The sequence below is a fragment of the Papaver somniferum genome, unplaced genomic scaffold (assembly GCF_003573695.1).
Source record: "Papaver somniferum cultivar HN1 unplaced genomic scaffold, ASM357369v1 unplaced-scaffold_52, whole genome shotgun sequence".
Taxonomy (NCBI): domain Eukaryota; kingdom Viridiplantae; phylum Streptophyta; class Magnoliopsida; order Ranunculales; family Papaveraceae; genus Papaver; species Papaver somniferum.
In genome coordinates this window covers 1,358,549-1,378,498 of record NW_020647860.1, presented here as the reverse complement: position 1 = coordinate 1,378,498, position 19,950 = coordinate 1,358,549, and positions in this window count along the sequence as shown.

Below are 19,950 nucleotides of genomic sequence, written 5' to 3'. Positions count from 1 at the left end.
TAGTTAAATTTAATTGTGCTTTTACACTTTATGTTGCTTTCTAAGTAGAATTCATATATGCATATTTCAATGCGTTTGTAATGAAATCAGGAAATTAGCGGGATATTCTTGCGATCAAGATATCCTAGGACTTTTAATAAAAGAGAGATTAAATTATCAATTCTAATCGTTTATAATGATACATATTTGTGAATGATACAATCCCTTGACCAATATCTTTCTCTTATTGATTACTTCCAATTATTTACATTGTTTTATATTTAATTTTTATTGCTTTGATAAAACAAAAATCCGCCTTGGTTATTAAGGAAACTGAAATTGCATAACGACGAAAGCCTCCCGTGGAACGAACTCTTTCTTACCACATACTTCATTTATATTTAGTTGAAGTGAAAAAATGAAATTATTTCGGATGCATACGACAGAGATCATCAGAAGATTACATGGTAATTCTCATGGACCCTGCATTCCACGTTTGTTTAGGCGATGGAGACAGGGAGAAGAACACACACATATTGCTATCCAAATGTTAATTTTTTTTTAATTATTCCGTTTGGTCTGATTGGTTTGGTCTTTTTATTATTATTTTTTAGTAACTCAATCACTCTACTCCATCCTGGCAGTCGTAACAGTTCGATGCATGTGGCCCACCATATCACTTAGAAAAACGTAAAAGTTTGCAAAATTAAAATTAAAACAGAACGTAATATGATGATTCCATTCTAACACCTGAACTCTGTCTTTTTATGAATAGACTTTATTATTGGGTTCCTCGACTCCTACAACCAAGATGTTTCCATCAATTTAGACTGGTTAGTATCATCCTGAATTGGCACAAATTTCTAGGCTCTGGAGTTTTATTTTATTAATATAATTATATATTTGCTCGTTTATTTTTTATTTTTTATTCTATTTACAAGAAGTTTACCGGAAGTCTAGCCACTAGCTGGGCACCGACCCCATTTTGAAGACTAACCTTATTCTATGGAAAAGGAAATTTTCTATTTTGACGTTAGTGTCATGGCTAACAATATAGTACTTCATTCTCTTCAAAAAGTCTATAATGTCATCTCCAAGTTCACCCAACGTTGAAATGCTAAGGTGGTGAAATCCTATCCATGAGACCTGCATTTATCAAAATACTTGGTGTGTTTCCGAGCTACAACATTGGACACCGCAAGCCTTGGTGTAAATGCATGTAAACCACCGCCTTTAAAAGGCGAAACCACAGTAACATCCAAACACACATCAAGACCATTATCCCAATTATATACCAAAATATATGCTGGCCTAAGTTCCCCACCATCGTGCGCAAGGAAACATAAAGTGACTTTTTTTCTCACCGGTATTCCTGCACGGAAGCACATATCAGCTAGCGTATCTCGACGAGATCATGTCGAAATTTTAGACCAACATCATGTGAGAAATGTAAGGCATGATCCCTATAGACATCCATCTCTTTATGGCAACAAGGACATGGGTTGCCTTCTACGAAAATGGGGATACCTAGCCTATAACAAAGGACAAAAAGAAATTGACGAGGCCCAATATTTTGGTTTAACCCATCTATAGGGACAACTAGCAAATAATCTTGAGCATGCTGGATTTTGTTGCACTGTCAGAGGATTCTGTCACGTTGAGACATGTGGTATCGAGTAAACATGTCCTTCTTTACCATATCGAAGTAATCTCATCGAAAGGGGGGCAGTGTCGTCAATGCAAGGTGTACAAGGCTTCATGCTACATACTTGTATGTAGGAAACTAATGCATGTTGAAAGTTGAGGCTCCGACCGCTGATATTGGAGTTGTGCAAAATTGTATCTTGTAGCAACTGAGTTTGCATATAGGAATCCAAGTAGCAGAAGTGTTTAGTATCCTACATGGTGTAGACACCTAAGCCTTCATCTTTGATAGGCAAGGAGGCAAGACGTTGCCGCAATGGACCGAAACCAGGTCCATCTCCAGTGATTAAATACTGCAAGAACTGGAATAAGTATCTGTAAAAAGTACCTTCAGTCTGATTTAAAGATGTCGGTGCTATGGTACGCATGGTGAAGTATGTCCGAAGCAATTACGGAGGAGCAATAGTTCAATCTGGGGATCTTCAAGTGTTTGAATGGCGTCCATTAAACGGAAAGTACGCTGAACACGATCCATCACTAAGTTATTGCAGAACTCTTGATCAAGACTAACTGGACCACCAAGCAGTTTGACTCCCTTTGTTGGCCTGCAAATGTTCGCAGGAAAATACCTATCTGCAAGCTGCGATTGTCAATGTTAGGCCAAAAAACTTCAGTTTTGGTGACATTGAGATGAAGTTCAAGTGTTGGGCCCACAAACTCGATGTTGAGAGCCTTTGAAACCATCAAGGTATCTCCATTGATGTTGGGCCTTCAGTTTTATTATTATTATTATTTATTTATTTATTTTTATTAATATACTATTGGATAAAGAGTATTATTACAAGAAACTAGTTGGAAGCCTAACAAGCTAAGCTCCAGCATTGTGCTACTGCATTAGTTGAACAGGTTGTCGTGCTAGCCTACCAGCGAGCCTCGGGAGAAACCAGCCAAGGGAGCCGAAGCGGATAGGGGGGCTGATTATTATTTTTATTTTTATTTTTTTAAATTGAAAACTAAGTAAAAAATTTTCCCTTATCCCCAAACTTAAATATAACATTGTCCTCAATGTTTCAAATTAAAGTGCAGTACCAAAAATATAAGTAACAAGAGGAATCAGTAAAGAGACAAGTCAGAAAGATAGTACCTGGGCAAATCGTAGCAATCCTTCCATGAGGAACAAGAAAGAAAAATATAAATAAAATTCCACTAATGTACAACAAGAGGAGGATCCTCCAGATGGACCTTATTATCACTATGTATGGGTTGCCTCCCATAAAGCACTAAGTTTAGTATCTTTATCCATACGTCTATACTTGATAACATTAGTCCTGGTAGACAGGATCCTGTAGTTCTGATTCTTTTATTGCATGATTGGGTAACTCCAAAAACGGTTTCAACCGTTGGCCATTAACCTTGAACGTTTATCCATTCTTCGGATTTTCAACTTCAACTGACCCATGAGGAAAATTGTTTTTGACAAAGTATGGTCCAGACCACCGAGATCTTAATTACCAGGGAAAAGATGTAAACGAGAATTGTAAATGAGGAATTTTTGACCTGGTTCAAATGTTTTTCGAATAATCTATTTATCATGAAATTTTTTAGTTTTCTCCTTGTAAATTTTTACACTCTGGTAAGAATCATTACGAGTTTATTCTAATTCATTGAGTTGCAATCTACGGTGATCACCAATAGTAGATAGGTCAAAGTTTTGTTGTTTAATGGCCCAATAAGCTCGGTGTTATAATTCTACAGGCAAGTGGAAGGTTTTATCGAAGACAAGTCTGTACGGAGACATCCCTAGTGGAGTCTTAAAAGCGGTTCGGTAAGCCCACAAAGCTTCTACTAAGCCCAAAGACCAATCCTTTCGGGCAGGGTTTACGGTCACTAAAATCTGTTTAATCTTCCTATTAGACACTTCTACTTGGCCACAAGTTTGTGGGTGGTATGGTTTAGAAACCTTATGGGTAATGGAGTATTTCTTCATGAGCGTCTCGAAAGACTGGTTACAAAAATGGGAACCTCCATCACTAATGATTGCTCTAGGCATACCAAATCGAGAGAAAATATTATCTCTAACAAACTTGATCACAATGTGGCGATCATTTGTCTTGGTAGTTATTGTTTCAACCCACTTAGCTACATAGTCAACAGTTAATAAGATGTAAAAGTTTCCATAGGAATTGACAGAAGGACCCATAAAATCTATACCCCACACATCAAAAAAATTTATTATTAGTATATAGGACTAAGTGGCATCATACTACATCGGTTCAACTTCCCTAACTTCTGACATCTCTCACAACTTTGACAAAATAGGTGGGAGTCCTTAAACAAAGTTGGCCAATAAAGACCAGATTGCAAAACCTTCGCAACTATTTTCTTAGAACTAAAGTGACCCCCATAAGCTCCAGAATGATAAAAAGTCAGAACACTGGAGATTTCCTTGTCAGGCATACAACGACATATGATCTGATCAGAGCAGTATTTGAATAACTACGGATCATCCCAGAAAAAGTATTTAACCTCGGACAAGAATTTAGCTCTATCATGTTTATACCAATGGTCGGGCATTTGACCAGTTACCAAATAATTGACAATGCCAGCAAACCAGGGTAACAAAGAGATAGAAAATAATTGTTCATCGGGGAACGTGCCGAGGATCGGTTTCTCGTCATCTCTAGTCTTATCAAGGATACGGGATAAATTGTCAGATACTACATTTTCAGACCCTTTCTTATCACGAATTTCTAAACTAAATTCTTGGAATAACAATACTCATTTGATCACCCGAGATTTTGAGTCCTTCTTTGAAAGGAGATATTTGAGTGCGGCATGATCAGAATAGACTATGACCTTAGACCCTAGGAGATATGATCTACATTTCTCCAAAGCAAAAACGATGGCTAAAATTTCTTTCTCGGTAGTAGTGTAGTTCAATTGGGAATCCTTTAGGGTCATACTAGCATAATAAATTACACTAGGTGCTTTATCACGTTGTTGGCTAAGGACATCACCAACCGCATAATCGGACGCATCACACATGAGTTCAAATGGGAGGTTCCATCCAGGTTGGATGATAGGAGCAGAAGTCAACAATGATTTAAGCTTCTCAAAAGCCTCAAAACAAGCTTCATCAAACACAAAGGCAGTATTTTTAGCAAGTAGGTTCGATAGGGTTAGCAATCTTGTTAAAGTCTTTGATGAAACGGCGATAAAATCCAACATGGCCAAGGAAATATCTAACATCATTTACATTCTTAGGTGGTCTTAATTTTGAAATTAGTCCAACCTTGACTTTATAAACTTTTATTTCCTTAGAGGACACTACATGTCCTAACATTATTCCAGATTTCACCATAAAGTGACACTTTTCCCAATTAAGGACTAATTTTTTTTCTTTACAATGTTCTAGACTAGTGTAAGGTGGTGCAAGCATTCATCGAAAGAGGATCCAAAAACCGAAAAATCGTCCATAAAAACCTTGAGAAATCGCTCAACCATGTCTGAAAAGATACTTAGCATGCAACGTTGGAATGTTGCGGATGCATTACACAACCCGAAAGGCATACCCCTGTAAGCAAAAGTACCAAATGGACATGTGAAGGTTGTTTTCTTTTGGTCATCCGGGGTTATAGGGATTTGGTTATAACCAAAATATCCATCTAGGAAACAATAACGGTTATGGCCAGCTAATCTTTCTAACATCTGGTCGATGAATGGTAAAGGAAAGTGGTCTTTCCTAGAGGCCGAGTTCAGCTTACGGTAGTCTATACATACTCTCCACCCGGTGGTAACACAAGTAGGGATCAATTCATTGTTCTCATCCGCAACTACTGTAATCCCGGTCTTATTTGGGAAAACCTGGACAGGACTGACCCATTTACTATGAGAGATGGGGTATATAATACCTGCATCTAGTAATCTGAGCACTTCTGTGCGAACAACTTCCTTCATATTAGGATTCAAACGTCTCTGCATTTCTCTTGAGGTTTTGGAACCTTCTTCAAGGTGGATGTGGTACATACAACCAACAGGACTGATTCCTTTCAAATCTGCTATAGTCCACCCTATTGTAGTCTTGTGCTCACGGAGAACACTAATTAGTCTACTTTCTTGATCGGACTCTAAGTCAGAGGGAATTATGGCAGGAAAAGTATTTTCACTACCAAGAAATACATATTTCAGTGTATCTGGTAGCGGATTTTACTCAAGGTGGGTGCCTTGAATAATGATGAGAAGGGTTTATCTATGGTCGGCGGAAGAGATTCTGGTTTACATTGCCATTTTCCATAATTCATTACTGGCGCAGAATCTAACAACGCATTAACTTCTTCAAAATGACTATCCTCAACATAGTAGGCTCCAAAGTGGGCCAAGAAGGCCTCTAAAGGATCGTTAATACTATTAGTGGTAAAGGTATTTTCAACTAGAGAATGAATCATTCATATAGACTCGCCGTGGTCAGAGTCGAGGTGGGGCTCGTAATGCCTTCAAAACGTTCACCGAGATTTTCTGATTCCAAAAGGAAATTTCCACTAGGCCATTTTGGTAGTGTATGATTGCATTTGCAGTAGCTAAAAAGGGATGACCTAAGATGATTGGGATATTTATGTCTTGACTAGAGACAAGTTGAGTGTTTGAAATCGCAACTGGATGGATAAAGTTTTCTACCTGAACCAAAACGTCTTCAACAATTCCACGTAGGATTTTGACTGACCTATCGACTAGTTGTAGTGTTATCCTAGTTGGTTTCATCTCACCTAGTCCAAGTTGTTCATATACCAAGAACGGTAATAGATTCACACTAGCCCCAAGATCTAAGAAAGCATTCTCTATCGTTTGTTTACCTATGACACATGTGACAGTATGACAACCAAAATGTTTAAATTTGACTGGGAGATAATGAAACTAACTTGTTGGGTCAAAATGCCTTCTTATGGACACTCATGTCTCTCTTCACAGTGCACATCTTTTTTAGGAACTTGGACATAGTCGGTACATGTTTAATTGCATCTAAAAAGGGTAGGTTGATCTTAACTTTCTTAAAGATGTCTAGGATTTCAGCATATGTACTAGTCTTTTTCTTAGCGAGTCTCTGAGGAAATGATGCAGGTGGTGTGTACACTCTCTCAGGGATATCCTCACTTGGACTCGTAGCACTCTCAGGCCTATTGGGATCTTTAAACGAAGTTTGGTCAACTTCAGTCTCTTTTTCAGCTGGATTACTATCCTTAGGTGGTTTTACCGAGTTCTCTAAAGTTTTACCACTCCTAAGGGTGATAACTGCTTTGACATGTTCGTTGTGGTTAGAACTACCTGATTCATTAACCTAGTTAACTCCTTTTGGATTTGGAGTCGGTTGGCTAGGAAATCTCTCATTCTCCCTATCATTTAACATGTTGGACAGTTGACTTATTTGAGTCTCTAAGTTGCTAATGGCTCGGTCATTATTTTGTTGGCAACGTTGACTCGTCAAGACAAAGTCATCGAACTTCTGACCAAAGTTATCAAACCTCTAACTTAAAAGGTTAATATTTTGGGTAGCCTCGGCATTGTTTATCATACTACGTTCAATAAAGAGCTTTAGACTTTCCTCTAGAGATGACACATTTTTTATCAACTGGGCTCGGTTCTTGGACTTGAGCTTGGTTCCTAGAAAAACATGGTGGTGGGTTGTTATATGGACCACCTTGATGGTTATCTTTAGACCACGAGAAATTCGGGTTATGTCTCTAACCAGGGTTATAGGTATTAAAGTATGGGTCAAACTTGGGTCGACCCTCATATTTAGAGTTCGTACCACCATGTAGGACACTTACCTAGTCACGGGTAGTTTCACTAGGGTAAAACAGGGGACAGTGAGGTCCAATATGACTTTGATCACCACAAATGGTACATGGTTAGGTTACGGGTTCACTGCTACAACTCATAGTCTGGTTGGATCTTCTCTAAGGCCTCTAGACGTCTAAAGATATCTGACCCATTATCAACTCTATTGACCTTATGGATATGGTTCCTAGTTATTTTGGGCTCTGACGAGGTGTCAAACTCGCAAATGATATTTTCTACTTCTCTTTACACTAGCAAGTAGTATAACGAAAGCAGATTCGTCCCAAGGGAGGTATTTGAGCAAAAAGTTGTTATAGAATTACTCTTAGCAAGATTATTTTTATTATAGAAAATCTGAAAATTACAAAGTTGTATTCAAATATAAGATGGAATTGATTAAGGATTCATTCTCGACCACGGAATATAAACCAAACCGACATATAACTACGTTCTTCGCATTATCTCGTTACTAACAACCCTAGGATAATTAGTACGCTCAACTATCCCGTTATTATCTCCTAAGCTCACCGGACACGGAAGCGCTCGACTACCGATTTCTACTTGTCAAGTTACCTAGAAGTACGCTTACTAGGTGTGACTTAAACAAATGCTTTAAGTTTTATGAGATAAGATTGTTCCTAGTGATAAAATCAAAGGCTTGAATTACCTACTAGTGTTGATTTCTACATACGGGTACTTAACAAAGTCCCGTCATCAATACTTATATATCGCTACTTGTGTTCAATTCTCTAGACAATTACCGGTCGAAGAAAATCTAAACTAGCAATAATTGTGATATAACTATTTAATTTCGAACTTAAACAATTAAGAAACAATCCATAAGCATTATTAGCATGGTAGAAATCAAACAATAATGAGAATAAATGCAAGAGAACAAGTTATTTCATATCAACTATAGGTTCATATTTCGGGATTTGAAATCACCCTCAATCAAAGAATAATTTAATTACTCATATTTTTGGAGTTCATCATCATAATATCAAAATAAAGAAGATGAAACATAAATACCAAAGAAAATCCTAGTTGTAGCTCTCTCCCAAAACCTCCAAGTAGAATAGAATACGTGATCCCAAAGTTGTAGAAGTCCCTTTCTTTTTGTAGCTTTCTTGTCTCCAAAACTAGGTCAATCATCAAAAGTCCAAGTCCATATATCCACCAAGCCCATGTGTGCAAAATATCTCTTCTGGAATTTCTGAGTCCAAAACTGGTCGCCAGAATGATGACGTCATCACCAGAACTCAGTCAACGTTGCCGTAATTTGATCACCGGAAAACTGACTCTGGCCAGCTGACATATGGGAAACTGTTTCCAGGCAGTTGCATACTTCCAGCAGCTCAACTCTAGTTCTCTGCAGTTCAAACATTTACAAAATACCATCTAAGCCAATTCCTTGTTCTTGCGGAAACGTACCCAAAAACATAACTCCAAACTCATATACCCGGCCGTCAAACCTTACATCCGACTCGTACCCCCTTCATGATTCAGTGAAACGTTATGATTCCCACTTTCCGTTCCGAAATCCATCAACCGGAACTAGTACCACTGTCTCGCCATTCTGGCTGTGTTTTCGTACTGTTTCTGCAGTTCTGGAATTTCCATGCCAGCATATATTTCAGTTCATACATTCCCTGGCACTTTCTTGTCTCCGCATCCAGTTCAAACAGCAACAGCTTCATCCATATGTCCATTGCTCTCGGCTCAAAACATCACCAGCAGCAACACCTTTTGTTTCCCTTCAGTCAAGCCCATGACCACCTCACTGAACTGCAGCTTCACTGTCACCAGTACCTGCACTTCATTTCCATTACTGCACAACACAACTTGTAATGTGACTACCTGATCTTCACCTCCAAGCCATCACACTCACAGCTGCAACCTTGCCAATCCCTGTCTGCAATCACCTGTCCCTGCACTTCTCCATTTGAGCCGTAACTGCAATGCTTACTTTCTCGCAGTTCCATTCAAACACAACCAGCACCAATCTTCCCTAAAGCAGCATCATTCACTCGTTCTCGAGCTCATGACAGATTCACCTTCTCAACACTGCACCTGCAACTTCAGTCACCACAGATAAGCATGTCCAGCTCTGAACTCGACCACAGATACCACCTGCAAAATACCCATCACAGGATACAGCACAACTCAGCTGCAGCTTCATCTCTTATTCACCTGTAGTTGACCACCAACAGTCCTCCTAGCTGCTTCCGTTGTAGCTCAAGTACCTGCCCTAACATTCATCTAGACAGCATCACTGGTTCATTGCAGTACCTCCATTTGAGCTGTAACTGCACACTAATTCGAGCCACAGATTCACACAAACATTCAACAAAAGCCATGTCTTCAACAGCTTCTCTCCACCTGAATTTCAAGCATAAAACAGACCCAATTCTCTACCAAATCCAACCAACAAAACCCATTTCAGATCTCATACAAACCTTTGAAAATCATCAGTAACAAAACTATTTCCATCAAACCCTAACTTCCAACTCATCACAGATTCCATTATAACTCATTAATTCCTTCTTCAGCCGAGCTTTTCGAGAATTCAAACTCAGTAGAACCCTAATTCCATTAACCAACAGCAACAGTTGAGTTGCTCATCTAATCACCAGCAGAGCTAGATCTTTTCTCCACATCATTTCTTCTTCCATCTTGGTTTTACACAGAATTCAAAGAAAACCCACTTCATGGACCTTTACAGCAACCACACTTTCCTTCTTGAATTTGAGCATCAACTCTTCCCTCTTTTCTCGATCAGTAGCAGCACAAACAGATCTATATGCATCTTCTCGTTGTTCCATGTCTCAATTCGAAGCTCTCACTATAGATTCAAATAGCATCAGCTTCACAGCACCTCGATTCCTCCCTTTCTCGCAATTTCTCTGCATCTTAATGGTGCCGCCTCTCCTCTCTTGAATTCAGGTAAAATGAAAGAGAGACAAACCAATGGATCTCTCCACCAGCTACTGGTTTTACTCACAACTCGGAAGAAAACCACTATATGGGCCAGTTGGAGTTTGGAGGCCCTTCGGGTTTTGATCCGTGTAAGAGAGCTCCATTCATGCCTGCCCATGGATCTTGAAAAAGCGGGGGTCTAACAACACCACCCAATATTTCGCTTAGCAATCTATATGGACTAACTCCGAAGCACTTTGTAGAGAATCAACTAGACAGTCAGACTCAATCTAGGTAAAAGTATTTCAAGGAGTTAATATCTCAATCTCTCAATTTGATCTTTACTCAAGCAAATAGAAATCTGCGAGTCTTTATCAAAGAGAGATGAACTTGGACGGTACCAAAGACCAATGTCCAAGAATCAATCAATATCAATCAACAACGGTTAGGTCGGACTATCCAATTGATTGATCTAACGCACAACCTGTATTATTTCTATTATATAAACAAATATAATGCGGAAAAGAAATAACACAGACACCAGAAGTTTTGTTAACGAGGAAACCGCAAATGCAGAAAAACCCCGGGACCTAGTCCAGATTGAATACACACTGTATTAAGCCGCTACAGACACTAGCCTGATCCAAGCTAACTTAGGACTGGACTGTAGTTGAACCCCAATCAGTCTCCCAGATCTAAGGTACATTTGCACCCCTACGCCTTTGATCCCAGCAGGATACTACGCACATTATTCCCTTAGCTGATCCTACCCACAACTAAGAGTTGCTACGACCCAAAATCGCAGGCTTTACCAATAAACAAATTTATCTAACACAGACAAGTCTATCAAAGGATAAATCTGTCTTCCACAGAAAAACCCTAAAGTTTTTGTTTCGTCTTTTGATATATAATCAAGGTGAACATAAACCAATTGATAATCCGGTCTTATATTCTCGAAGAACGGCCTAGATTAATCAATCACCTCACAACAATCTTAATCATATGGTAGCGAAACAAGACGTCGTGGAATCACAAACGATGAGAGGAAGATGTTTGTGATTACTTTTGTATCTTTCCTATCGGAGAAATCTCACGATCTCAAGCCAATCAATCTGATTGTACTCGTACGATAGAATATGCAAGATCAGATCACACAACTATGATAAAAGTAGTATCGGTCTGGCTTCACAATCCCAATGAAGTCTCTAAGTCGTTAACCCGGTTTGAGAAAAAAAACCCAGAGGGTTAAAGGAGAATCGACTCTAGCTTACAAACTAGTATCACACGGACGTATGGGGATTAGTTTGTAGAGTTGCTAGATGTCCCCTTATATAGTCTTTCAAATCAGGGTTTCGCCCTGCTCACAAAGCAAACGCTATCCACCGTTAGATGAAAACCTGATTTAGATTCAAGCTAATATATCTCAACCGTTAGATCGAAATCTTAGCTTGTCATACACAAATGAACTGCACTCTTCTAGGTTTACAAACCGTACCCAAACGTGTGCATAGTTGGTTCAATAATAGTCAACCAAAAGGTTAGCCATTTGAGCATTTCATACCAACCATTTTCTTCTTCACCATAACTAGTTTAAATGACTCACATGAACTAGTTAAAGAGTTGTTCAATTACAAGGAAATCTCATGTACTACACAAGACACAATTGAAGCAAAGATGATTCGATTCACATGAATCGGTTCATGAGCTTTATAGCCACGGTTTGCAAAAGCATTCCTTAGTCTTTATGAGTTAAGTTCAGAAATCATCTTTAGATATATAACCTACACAAGTTCGCGTACTAGGTTCGCGGACTTGAAGTAGTGGAAAGAGTTTTCAAACTCCAGCAGAAATTCTCGGGTTTCAGAGCTTCGCTGGTTCGCGGACTGGGTTGCGGACTTGGCTCACGCAACATTGTTTGATAATTCAGCAGAAATTCTCGGGTTTGAGAACTTCGGCATTCGCGAACTTGGCTACTAGCCGATTTCCAGCATGGGACTTATGCACATATGTGTTTCCACAACATACTTATGTCCACTATGGTTATGTAATCTAAACTCTCATTCCAATCATTGAAACATTTTTAGAGAACGTTATACAGTTGTTACACTATTTCTCATCAAAGCAATTTTCAAGATAATCGAAACACACATGACTTGCTTCACTAGGTAAAGAAAAACATGGTCGAAGCAAAACGCTTACCAACACATATTTCGAGATATAGATAGGCGAGGTATACTCGGCTCGAAATACCAAATGTGTATAATCTAAGTTTATATATATAGCATACGAGTTTTGTCTCAAGAAGTAGGAGAGATAGACTTTTGAGTGACAGATAAGTTCAAGTCTTCACATACCTTTTTGTCGAGAAGTTCCACCGGTTCCTTGAGTAGTCCTTCCACTTGTATGATGAATCGCCATGAAGTCCTTGAGCTCAACTACACTTACTATCCTAGTCCAAGACTTAGCTATAATAGACTAGAAATCAATACTTATAGTTCTGATCACTAACATTGACAAACATGCTTGAGATAGCAACGCATGCGAGTTTGACCGAGCAGTGCTCTAACAATCTCCCCCTTTTTCAATTTTAGTGACAAAACTATAAATACATATGGAATACAAAAAAATATAAAGAAACTTTAGTGGCTCCTATTCCATAAGTCTAATCTTCAAGATTCCTTGAAATCTTCGTCCTTCCAAGTACTCCAATGATCCCAAAGGTTGTAAGTTTAGCATCACCGTTGTTGAATATCCATAGCTATAACAATGAGAGAACTCGAGATTCTCAATCATCATTATACAGTGTCATAGTATTATTACACAGTGTCAAAGCCCAATTGTATCACAACTTCAACAATAATACCATGGTGATATGTATCACTCCCCCTTAGTCAATACTCCATCTCAATCATGGAAACCACTGCCCCTTACACAATGATCCGAAAACCATATGTATTTGTAGTGTGAACTACATAATTCTCTCCCTTTTTGTCAATAAAATTGGCAAAGGTACAAGAACGGGATCATAATGAAATTTCCACAAGAGACATTTCATGACTAAACGAAAAGACGCACATCATCTTAATTTAGATGCAATCATACAGCCGAAGCTAATAGCATTCATCTAGGAGTTTAAAGATACAAGATAACCCCTCTAAAATTCCACAGCCGCACACCCCTCAAGATATGACCATTATATCACAAGTTCAAAAGAACTCTGCCCCATTAGATGTCATTCCCAAGGGAACAACAAGAGCGACCTTATTTTCGAGAGAAAAGAATGATTTTTATTGGACACCAAAAACCATGATAAGTGATTTTCTATATCCAAAACTCAATCAAATTAATCACAAGTAAACTCATGATTAATTTAGTTGGTATACGCAATCAAATTAAACACACAAGGTGATCAACTTAATTTTTTATGCTCAACATAAGTAAACTTACGGAACATATAACTACCAAAATCATTAGAAAATGATTAGGATAGCCGTTCATATACTCAACACAAGAAAAATCTTATGGAATATATGGATGCTCAACTAGACTAATTATAAGAGAACCCATAATTAATCTAATCGGAATACAAACAACCAAACTAATCACGAAAGTAATCAATTTAATGGTCATTTGTTTTGCTCGACATAAGAGAACTTGCGGATCAAATAACTAAATAACCAAACGAGATGATTAATTTAGTTTACAAATGCTCAACATAACATACCTTACGGAACAACCAACCAAGATAATCAAAAATAATCAACTTAGTCGTATCGTGCTCAACATAAGACATATTACGGAGCCTCGTAGTATTTCATAGGATATGAATCAATGAAGATCAATACTGTGAAATATACAAGGATCTATTCTATTTTCAATCATTATTTGCATAAAAATAATAGACTTTATCCTTGTTTACAAAAGATTTTAACCTATCTTCCATCAAAGAATTGACAATATAGGCTTAACTTTTGTGTATGTCAAAGTCTATTCATCCTTAAATCAATACATGAATACTGATCATGAATGACTTTACTTTTGACAAAATATGGGACAACAAAGTTCACGGACGTAAACACACAAATCCCATAAACATTGCAATATAACAAACCATGAGATTAAATATTGCAAACCATCATTCTCCAAATATTTTTAGAATTTTAAACCAAAAACCCTAAAAAAAGAAACAAGAAGATGAAAAATAATAGCTATGTGTAGTCACAATCATCGTTATTCAAAGTACTAGTTATTCTTCCAACTAAACCAAAAAGAAGACATACTAGGCAACAAAAGAACACGAATTACTCATCTTTTTCCTCATCATAGATACTCCAAGATGCTTGAATTGCGTTCAAATCTTCCTTGAGCTCGGGAAACTTCGCTGCAACCAAGGACAATTGTTCTTGAACACACTTTACAGTTAAATCGACCTTACACACACCTTTATGAATTTTTTGAAGAAGGCTCACGGTGGTAGGGTCACTAAAATCAAGAGAAGCAATTCTTTGTCGCTTGTAAGCATTTTCCCTTACACGCCTAAAGGTGCACGGACGAACCGGTTTGGGGACCCCAAGAGAGTTGCCAATAGAATCACACCCACGATCATGGCAAATACGACTAACCAAGCAAGGGTAACCCAACATTTTGACGGGTGAAGTCATTGAGATCATTTGAAAGATAATGAACCCACAAATATCGAGACTTGGAATACCCAAATCAAGAAAGTAAACCAATTCCGCAAATTCGCGACTCCACCAAGAATTTTCAATTGTGGAGGGACAAAGATTGGGAATACCAAGTTTTCCAAAAGCCATCAAGGCAATACTAAGATCATTAGTATGAAACTTTCCTTGACTCCAAACCACTTTCTTTCCACACAGCCCAACCGAGATATCATCACAAGATGGGCGTTCATCACAAGGTCTAGGGAGACGCACATTTCCCAACGGGATTTTGGTAATCCTAGAAATTAATTGTCTATCAACAAGGAACCTTTCTCTACCAATCATGGATTTGAATTCCATCTTGTTGTAATCAACATCATGTATATTGGCATAGTAAATCCTTGTAAGAGAATCAAATCCTTGACCAAGACCATCAAAGATATTTCCAAGCTTAAATTTTGAAAAACATACCAAATCCTCTTCATGTATACTAGAGAGATCCAACCTCTTTTCTAGAATGAAACCTTTTGAAGCAATTTTATCAAACACTCTAGCACTGGAATCATCTACAAACCTAATTCTAAGAGATTTTTGATCACAAGATGGATTCAAACTAGAGGATTTTGACCTTTTGGAACTCCTTTTTGTGCCCTTAGAATACATCATAGATCTAGGAAATTGAAAGGAGCAAGAGGATATTACTTACTTGGAAAGAGAATTGAACACCCTTTCTTTCAACTACTTCAAAGAAGCTTTAATGGAGGCAAAACACAAAACCCTAGGTTCACGTACGCGGACGGGTAAGGAAGAAGACTAGGGTGCGCGAACTTCTTCTTTAAAAAGATCACATATGGGCTTGGGCCCGTTTATGAACCGTAATCCATAAGAAGGATAGGATTTCCTTAGCCATTTGCACAAAGGATATGCAATCCGTAACAACACAAGTGAATGACAACGGATGTGAATGGAAAGCTAAAACGAATAACAAACCTGTACACAACACAAACCATTTCTTTCCCCATTCCAAGATATATACAAATGGGGAATTGCCAGCTTGTTACCAAGAGGCAGAATGTGCAGAGGACTTCTCATGCGACATTTCTGTTTGATATGTGTGAACAGTACCTGTTGTATAATCAAAATAATAATGATAGTCAGGGAAATTAGAGCTTTCTATCCTTTGTTTGTTTAGGCTAGCAGAAGGATGCCTCCGTTTTATGGGTTGCAGAGTATTAACACTTACAGAACCCTTTTCGGAAAGATTCTTAGACTTAACCGATTTAATTTCTTCTATTGCGATAGTATTCCTCGTAGAGATCAAGAGTTACTCTAGTGAGGTTCCATATCCTTGAGCGTATTGAGCGTTTTCTCAATCCTTCCTTCTTTTTATTTATTCCTTCTGATTGATCCTTATCATCTAAAACTTTCCTTTTAGATGAAGTAAGATTGTTATGAAAAACCAGAGGTTTTGATCATAATAATTTTTGAACAATCTTTACGGAATTCTGGCGTGCGTTACAGATGCCAAGAGCAAGTTTTCCAAAGAAATTTCCCATAGGGAAATTTATAAGGAACGAACAAACACAAACTTATTAGGTTTACGGTGTTTTCCTACTCTGATACCAATTGAAAAAGCGGGGGTATAACAACACCACCCAATATTTCGCTTAGCAATCTGTATGGACTAACTCCGAAATACTTTCTAGAGAATCAACTAGACGGTCAGACTCAATCTAGGTAAAAGTATCTCAAGGAGTTAATATCTCAATCTCTCAATTTGATCTTTACTCAAGCAAATAGAAATCTGTGAATCTTTATCAAAGAGAGATGAACTTGGACGGTACCAAAGACCAATGTCCAAGGATCAATCAACAACCGTCAGGTCGGACTATCCAATTGATTGATCTAACGCACAACCTGTATTATTTTTATTATGTAAACAAATATAATGCGGAAAATAAATAACACAGATACCAGAAGTTTTGTTAACGAGGAAACCGCAAATGCAGAAAAACCCCGGTACCTAGTCCAGATTGAATACACACTGTATTAATCCGCTACAGACACTAGCCTAATCCAAGCTAACTTCAGACTGGACTGTAGTTGAACCCCAATCAGTCTCCCACTGATCCAATGTACATTTGCACCCGTACGCCTCTGATCCCAGCAGGATACTACGCACTTTATTCCCTTAGCTGATCTCACCCACAACTAAGAGTTGTTACGACCCAAAATCACAGGCTTTAACAATAAAAAAATCTGTCTCACACAGATAAGTCTACCAAAGGACATATATGTCTCCCACAGAAAAACCCAAAAGTTTTTGTTTCGTCTTTTGATATATAATCAAGGTGAACAGAAACCAATTGATAATCCGGTCTTATATTCCCGAAGAACATCCTAGATTAATTAATCACCTCACAACAATCTTAATCGTATGGTAGCGAAACAAGACGTCGTGGAATCACAAACGATGAGACGAAGATGTTTGTGATTACTTTTAGATCTTGCCCATCAGAGAACTCTCACGATATCAATCCAATCAATATGATTGTACTTGTACGATAGAATATGTAAGATCAGGTCACACAACTACGATAAAAGTAGTATCGATCTGGCTTCACAATCCAAATGAAGTCTTTAAGTCATTAACCCGGTTTGAGAAAAGAAAACCAGAGGGTTAAAGGAGAATCGACTTTAGCTTACAAACTAGTATCACACGGAAGTGTGGGGATTAGTTTGTAGAGTTGCTAGATGTCCCCTTATATAGTCTTTCAAATCAGGGTTTCGTCTTGCTCACAAAGCAATGTTATCCACTGTTAGATGAAAACCTGATTTAGATTCAAGATAATATATCTCAACCGTTAGATCGAAATCTTAGCTTGCCATACACAAATTATTTGCACGCTTCTAGGTTTGTTAACCGTACCCAAACGTATGCATTGTTGGTTCAATAATAGCCAACCAAAAGGTTAGCCATTTGAGCATTTCATACCAACCATTTTATTTTCACCATAACTAGTTCAAATGACTCACATGAACTAGTTAGAGAGTTGTTCAATTGCAAGGAAATCTCATTTACTACACAAGACACAATTGAAGCAAAGATGATTCGATTCACATGAATCGGTTCATGAACTTTATAGCCACGGTTTGCAAAAGCATTCCTTAGTCTTTATGAGTTAAGTTCAGAAATCATCTTTAGATATATAACCTATACAAGTTCGCAGACTAGGTTCGCGGACTTGAAGTACTAGAAAGAATTTTCAAACTCCAGCAGAAATTCTCGGGTTCGAGAGCTTCGCTGGTTCGCAGACTTGGCTCACGCAACATTGTTTGATAACTCAGCAGAAATTCTCGGGTTTGAGAACTTCGGCATTTCGCCGACTGCGTTCGCGGACTTGGCTACTAGCCGATTTCCAGCATGGGACTTATGCACATATGTGTTTCCACGACATACTTATGTCCACTATGGTTATGTAATCTAAACTCTCATTCCAATCATTGAAACGTTCTAGAGGACGTTATATAGTTGTTACATATTTCTCGTCAAAGCAATTTTCAAGATGATCGAAACATACATGACTTGCATCACTGGGTAAAGAAAAACATGGTCGAAGCGAAACGCTTACCAACACATATTTCGAGATATAGATAGGCGAGGTATACTCGGCTCGAAATACCAAATGTGTATAATCTAAGTCTATATATATAGCATACGACTTTTGTCTCAAGAAGTATGAGATAAAATAGATAGACTTTTGAGTGACAGATAAGTTCAAGTCTTCACATACCTTTTTGTCGAGAAGTTCCACTGGTTCCTTGAGTAGTTCTTCCACTTATATGATGAATCGCCATGAATTCCTTGAGCTCAACTACACTTACTATCCTAGTCCGAGACTTAGCTATAATAGACTAGAAATCAAGACTTATAGTTTTGATCACTAACATTGACAAACATGCTTGAGATAGAAACGCATGCGAGTTTGACCGAGCATTGCTCTAACAGATCTCTTCACTCAGTTAGGTCGGGTCAATATATGGGCGAGAATTTGTTTGGAGGCTCGTCGGGTTCCGACTCGTGTAAGATAACTCCATTCATGCCTGCCCATGATCCAACATAATCTAGTAAGTTGGATAGTTTGGTGAATAACGCAGAGAGCCCATCTGTCCTTCGTTCATCAAACAATTCCTCGAGTTCTGAATCACAACAACCTCTGGCTTCATCAACACCGTTGGATAAGGTTTCATCAACACCGTTGAATATTTCATCATCAACACCATTGAATTCAAATCCAAATGTGGTTGAACGTTCAATGGATAGCCATGTTTCCAATTCATTGATTACTCCACCAGTTATGCTTTATCAAACTAAAGAAATGGATAATTTGGTGCATCAACAGCTTCAGTTCTACAAAAATTTGGGAATTGATTGCGACAGCAGAGTCTCAAAAGTTTTGTGTAGAGATATGTTAATCAAATTGAAGAAAGCATATTTGCAACATGGAGAAGAAATCTTACAACATGATGGGCTTGATAAGTTTGATGAGGATTCAGGAGATGAAGATTGGGAAGCAGAGGAAGCACGAGGTACCCTAAGTGACCGTAGTATGGAAGGCTCTCCATCAAAATTTAATTCTACTCCAGACGATTCTTCCTCTTATAATCTCGGGACTTCATTGGAGGTAAATGGATCATAGAATTATCTCTTGGAACATTAGAGGATTAGGTGATGATCTAAAAATAGCTGCAGTATGAAATGCAATCCGTATAAATAAGGCTTCTATAGTATCGATTCAAGAAACTAAAAAGGAGTTCATAGACAATGCAGTAATAAGAAGATTGGGGGGTAATAATGGTTGTGCTTCAATTTTTCTTCCGCCTGAAGAAAATTCGGGAGGCATTTTAGTTATGT